We start from the raw sequence: 7,534 nt of genomic DNA on the forward strand, positions 1-7,534 counted from the left end.
CCACGCTCACGTGGCAGCTGGCGTGGACATAGGCCCACTGGTCAGTGACCACGGGTAGAACCATAGGTGCGTTTAGCAATTTCTTTAGTTTTAAATTTCAATTCAAAAATTACTGCAACTTTGCAAAATTATATAAAATCCATATTAACTCAGAAAAATGAAAATAATATATCAAAATTCTTAGAAAACTAAACTCTATCTAATAAAAATATAAAATGAAATTTTTATTTTAAATAAAAATTCAATTAATTAAGACTTGTTAATTAAGCCTTATTTGTTAATTCTAAATTCAATTAAACTTCAATAATTAGAAAGACTTCTAAAAATTAATAAATACCAGTAAGTAAATCAGGAAAATATTAAAACTAATTTCCTTTACTTTTAACTTATTAAATCCTTAATAAGAGGATTTAAACCCCAATTAATAATTACTTTAATTATTAATTGTTTAAAAATAATAAAATGCAAAATTCAATATTATTTTTAATTCCAAATTATTATTAACCTCAACTTTAAAATGAAGTTATTAAATCTTAGAACCAGATGGTGATTAGAAAACCCTAGTTCCATTATACCTTAAATAGTAGTTCATAAATTCATGTGGGATCCTAAAACTCTAATGCCATTCGGAACCCAGCTCCATTACTTCACATGAACACTAAATGGATCCCAAACCTAAACTTAAGTAACATGTGATCATGTTACTTCACCAGTAAACATAAATTCATATATAGCAACTAAATACTAGTTAGAATCCACATAAAATATGGGAAATCCTATCACTACTAACTAGCATCCCATGTGTTCATCTTCATTAGACCTAAATAATCCAGTAGGGCCAACCAAGTGTAAACCCTAGATTCCATTACCAAAGACCACCATCCTTAATTAACCATACTTATCATCACATCCTTGTGATGAACCATAATAGCAACTATACTTGCTATTCTGTATCACATACCATATTCCACTAAACCCTACTAGTGTTGGATACTTATCCACCATTCCATTTAGGAGCCACTCATTCTTTACTTAAATAGAACCAACAGTAAAACCTAGACCACCTAAACCCTAATTGTTATACTTCTTATTATTTAAGAAGTATGTTCTTCAAAAGTTATTCTTTTGAAGAAAATAAGGAATCCTCATCAACCCTGCTTATAAGGACCTATAAACCCTAGCCAGTTATCACTAACAAGATAAACCAACCTTGACAACAACCATGTATAATGAATTGCTTAGGATGCCTAGGATTATCTCAACCTTACAAGCCCTAGTTGCTGATGAATCCAACTATGTTGTGATCCATCGTATACTTACTTCAGAAACTACTTGGAACCAGAGTAAATTATAGCAACCTCATCAACCTAATTATCATACTTGTTCTTTATTAAAGAACATGTTCTTCAAAAGTTATTCTTTTAAAGTATATGATAATTAATCATTAACCATACCATATAATACTAAAACTGACCACTGTTCTTTACTTGTTAACATTATGCCAATTATCATTCTTTGTGTGCTCAATTGATTACTGTACTTTATTATCTACCTGTTCATGATACCAAATAATCACACCTGAATAAGAACCTTGTTTGTGAATCACTCTAAAAAGTGCAACACACCCTGAATCAATTACTACCACTCACTAATCCTAAATCATCGGGGTTAGGTCACGCTTAGAGCGATTGCATCTCATTATTATGCATTATTGCATCCTTGCCAATCTTTTAAACATCGTCCTTACCGGACGATGATGCTATTTCAGAATTTGGAGTTATTACGCATCGAAGACCTTGCCTGCATAATCTTGCAGTCAAGAAAGGCAAGTTCATCACTTGCTCATGTCCTTTGATTATTTCTATCAAATTACTTGCAAAGTACTATGGTTATCACTATTGCATAAAAACCAAAACCACTACTTTCATAACTATGAATATGACTATGTGGTGGGCAATGGAACCATGGATTGTGTTGATATGGTGGAGGTTCCATTGCACGGGTTTATATCCATCTAGGATTAAACAACAAATGTCACCAGTGATTCTTGTGCCGTAATACCCGTGTTAACCATAAGATCCGGAGTGGGACGGAGTAGTCAAAAGTGTTTCCACCTCTCGTTCATCAACGGATGCGCTTTACCGTAGACACTTGTATCTGTCGGCGGCAAGCGGTAGGCTGGGGAAGCCTTAAGTCCCCACGGCACAGTCCGTAGACACTTGTCGTTCGAAGAACAAGCGGTAGGGCGGGAAGCCTTAAGTCCCCACGGTATTGCGGTCTATGATGGGTTGCAGCCACCGGCGTAGGAGTGTATGGTAGAGCCCAAGACCTTGTTGTCGTGGTCGGGGTCCACCCTGAAATTACGGGAATAATGGGACCGACGTGGACCCAGGGTCGGCGCATGCAACAAAGGGTGGGTGTTCGAGGTAGCGGAGGAACATGATTGGCTAGACCTTATACCGGGCCTCACACCATAGGAAGTGTGGACGGGTTGCGCGCCCGGTTGGCACCAAGGTTAAGATCTCTTATGGGTAAAGCAACACACCTCTGCAGAGTGTAAAGAACCGTGACCTGTCACTCCCTGTTCCGGGATATGGAATCGCGAACAGCCGGAAAGGAGCTCCATGAAGTTCTAGTAAACCGGTGAAGGCTGACGGACATAGTTCTTCTGAATAAAAGCAACCTTTTGAAGAAATGGTTATGAAAACTTGCATTGGTATTAGACTTTCTGGTCTAATGCTGTAGCTAGTGCATTAAACACCTCTTTCCTATAATGAACTTGTTGAGTACGCTCGTACTCATCCCACTCTTAAATCCCCTGCTTAGATATGGAGGCATCGAAGGAGGATCTACAGTGCAACTCGAAGGCCGAGGAGTCAACAACCACTTCCAGAGACAAGACCATGTCAGATGAGTCAGATACCACATCCAACAAGGAGAAAACATAGATTAGCCATAGAAGGGAACTAGCTTCCTATACCTAGCTCCTACTTAGCTAGAACCTATTCATAGCCTCTATAGCTAGTCAAATACTCTACAAATAGAGTTCGTGATAGGATTAGACTACGAGTCGTTCTTCTGGAGTTTATTTGCAGATTTACCTCATTGTAAAGTAGGAGGTAGTGCTGATCTTATGTAACAGAGTCAATGTTGTAATTCTATAGACATGCCTTGGACCCGCATATGTTTCTGTTGTACCACTCTGAGCGATATAATACTAGTGGAACGGTGTTTCATTGGTGTTGTATCAGACTTGCATACTACACCATGCAGTGGTATGCCGGGTCACCACACCCTCCTCACTGGGCGGCGCGGCCAGGCTGGGGCCCGCGCCGGCCTGTGGGGGCACGCCCTCGTGCGTCTCCTCCACTCTGTTTCGATCTCGTAATTTCTCATATTTTCCAAAAGTTGCAAAAACATTGTTCGTAAAGTTAAACGCGGACTTTTTCTTACCAGAACTGTTACCTATTCAAAGTTGAACTCTGCAGGACTGTCAACTTGGCCTTTGATGAAGGCTTCCGGAGTTACCACTTGAATAACATCAACATCTTTATTATAAGAATCACCAGAGATATAATGCTTGAGTCTTTGTCCATTCACCACTTGTGTGGCATTACCTTGCAGAGAGCTAATTTTAATTGCTCCGGAACGATACACCTCCACAATGACATATGGTCCTTCCCATTTTGAGAGTAATTTCCCTGCAAAAAATCTGAGACGAGACCGATACAATAGGACTTTATCTCCAACATTAAATTCTCTTTTGATAATTCTTCTATCATGCCATTTCTTAACTTTCTCTTTAAAGAGTTTAGCATTTTCATAAGCTTCACTTCTCCATTCATCTAGAGAACTCAACTGTAGCAATCTTTTCTTACCGGCAAGTTTAGGATCTTTATTTAGTTCTCTTACAGCCCAGTAAGCTTTGTGCTCTAGTTCTAAAGGTAAATGACAAGCTTTCCCATAAACCATTTTATACGGTGACATACCCATGGGATTTTTATAAGCGGTTCTATAAGCCCATAATGCTTCCTTCAATTTAATAGCCCAGTTCTTTCTAGATTTATTAACAGTCTTTTGCAAGATAGATTTAATCTCTCTATTTGATAATTCTACTTGCCCACTAGTTTGAGGATGATAAGCAGAAGCAATCCTATGATTAATACCATATTTAGCAAGAGTTTTTCTAAAACCTCCATGAATAAAATGAGAACCTCCATCAGTCATAATATATCTAGGAACTCCAAATCTAGGAAAAATAATATCTAAAAGCATTCTTAAAGAGGTCTCACCATCAGCACTTTTTGTAGGTATGGCTTCCACCCATTTAGTAACATAATCAACAACGACAAGTATATGAGTGTTACCTTCTGAAGAAGGGAAATGACCCATGAAGTCAAATCCCCAACAATCGAATGGTTCAATAACAAGAGTATAATTCATAGGCATTTCATTGCGTCTGGAGATATTACCAACCCTTTGACATTCATCACAAGATAAAATAAACTTCCTTGCATCTTTGAAGAGAGTTGGCCAATAAAAACCTGATTGTAGAACCTTTTGCGCGGTCCTATCTCCGGCGTGATGTCCTCCATAAACACTACCATGACACTTACTCAATATCTCTTGTTGTTCATATTCGGGAACACATCTTCGCAGAATACCATCCACTCCTTCTTTATATAAGTGTGGGTCATCCCAAAAATAATGCCTCAAGTCATAAAAGAATTTCCTCCTTTGCTGAGCTGAAAAGGTTGGAGGCAAGTACTTGGAAACAATAAAGTTAGCATAATCAGCGTACCAAGGACTATCTCGCGAGCTCACCTTTATTACAGCCAATTGTTCATTTGGAAAACTATCATTAACAGGAACAGGATCATAAGCTATATTTTCCAATCTAGACAAATTATCAGCAACAGGATTATCGGCACCTTTCATATCTATAATATGTAAATCAAATTCTTGCAAAAGAAGTACCCATCTAATAAGCCTTGGCTTAGCATCTTTCTTTGCCATAAGGTATCTAATTGCAGCATGATCAGTATGAATTGTAACTTTCGAATCAACAATATAGGATCTAAACTTATCACAAGCAAAGACTACAGCTAATAATTCTTTTTCAGTTGTAGCATAATTTCTTTGAGCAGCATCAAGAGTTTTGATAGCATAATGAATAACATTTAATTTCTTATCTACTCGCTGTCCAAGAACAGCGCCTACAGCAAAATCACTAGCATCACACATAATTTCAAAAGGTAAGTTCCAATTAGGAGGTTCAACTACAGGAGCAGTTATTAAGTCTTTCTTTAGAGTTTCAAAAGCTTCCTTACAATCATCATCAAAAACAAAAGGTACATCTTTTTGAAGAAGATTAGTAAGAGGCTTTGAAATCTTGGAGAAATCTTTAATAAATCTCCTATAAAACCCAGCATGACCAAGAACACTATGAATACCTTTAACATCCCTCGGGTAGGGCATCTTTTCAATTGCTTCAACTTTAGCTGTATCAACTTCAATACCTCTCTCGGAAATTTTATGTCCCAATACAATTCCTTCATTAACCATAAAGTGGCACTTCTCCCAATTAAGAACAAGGTTAGTTTCTTCACATCTCTGCAATACTTTATCAAGGTTTCGCAAGCAATTATCAAAAGAATTCCCATAGACAGAAAAATCATCCATGAATGCCTCCACAATACTCTCACAAAAACCATGAAAAATAGCAGACATGCATCTTTGAAAAGTAGCAGGAGCATTACATAAACCAAAAGGCATACGCCTATAAGCATAAGTTCCATAGGGACAAGTGAAAGTGGTTTTCTCTTGATCTTTAGTTTTAACAGCAATTTGTGAAAACCCAGAATAACCATCAAGAAAGCAAAAATGAGTATTTTTAGACAACCTCTCTAACATTTGATCAATAAAGGGTAAAGGGTAATGATCTTTCTTAGTAACTTTATTAACTTTTCGATAATCAATGCACATTCTATACCCTACAACTACTCTTTGAGGGATGAGCTCATCATTATCATTAGGCACAACAGTCATTCCTCCTTTCTTAGGAACACAATGCACAGGACTAACCCATCTACTATCAGCAATAGGATATATAATACCAGCTTCAAGAAGTTTTAATACCTCATTCCTTACCACGTCCTTCATTTTCGGAATTAGACGGCGCTGATGTTCAACAACAGGCTTCGCATCATCTTCCATATTGATAGCATGTTGGCAAATAGAGGGAGAAATCCCCTTCAAATCATCAAGAGTATAGCCAATAGCTCCTCGGTGTTTCTTCAATATTTCCAATAACCTTTCTTCCTCAATATCTGAAAGCTTAGAACTAATAATAACAGGATATATTTTCTTATCATCAATATGAGCATACTTAAGATTATCAGGCAATCGTTTTAAATCAAAAACATGATCTTCCTTTGGTGGTGGTGTTGTACCTAAATCTTCAACCGGCAAGTCATGTTTAAGAATAGGTTGACGAAGGAAAATTTCATCAAGCTCATTTCTTTCTTCCCTAAAGACTTCACTCTCACTATCCTCCAAATGTTGCTGCAAAGGATTATTAGGAGCAAGAGCAATAGACGCACACTGTTCAACTCTAAAATCATTATTAGGCAAATCAGCTTTATAAGGAGTTTTGGCAAATTTAGAGAAATTAAACTCATAAGATTCACCAGCAAATTTAGTCACAATTTTTTCCTTCTTGCAATCTATAACAGCTCCACAAGTATTTAGAAAAGGTCTACAAAAAATAATAGGACAATACTTACTAGCAGCAGAACCAAGTACCAAAAAGTCAGCAGGATATTTAATCTTACCACATAGAACTTCCACATCTCGAACAATACCAATAGGAGAGATAGTTTCTCTATTAGCTAGCCGAATAACCACATCAATATCTTCAAGTTCACAAGATCCAATTTCATGCATGATCTCCGTATAAAGCTCATAAGGAATAGCACTAATACTTGCACCAATATCACATAAACCATAATATCAATGATCACCAATTCTAACAGAGAGCATAGGAACACTAGCTTTCCTAGACTTATTAGGATGCAAAACAATATTAGAAGCATCTTCACAGAAAATAATATGACCATCTTCTACATTTTCAGTCACAAGATCTTTAATTATTGCAACAGCAGGTTCAACCTTTATTTGTTCTTCAGGTTCTATAGGTTTCTTTGCACTTTTATTAACCGCACTAGATATAACAGAGTACTCCTTCATTTTAGCAGGGAAAGGAGTTTTTTCAATATAAGCTTCAGGAATAACATGATCAACAGTTTCAATTACAACACATTTATTTATAGATGAATCAATTTTATCTTTATACGGTTCATGATACTTATCAAAATTCTTCTTAGGCAATTCATAATGAGAGGCAAAGGCTCTATAAAGATTTGCAACAACTTGAGAATCAAGACCATAAGTAGCACTCATATTACAAAATTTGTCAGTATCCATAAAAGCTTCAATGCATTTATAATCATAGTTTATACCTGACTCTCTATCT

The sequence above is a fragment of the Lolium perenne genome, chromosome 3 (genome assembly GCF_019359855.2).
Source record: "Lolium perenne isolate Kyuss_39 chromosome 3, Kyuss_2.0, whole genome shotgun sequence".
NCBI lineage: Eukaryota > Viridiplantae > Streptophyta > Magnoliopsida > Poales > Poaceae > Lolium > Lolium perenne.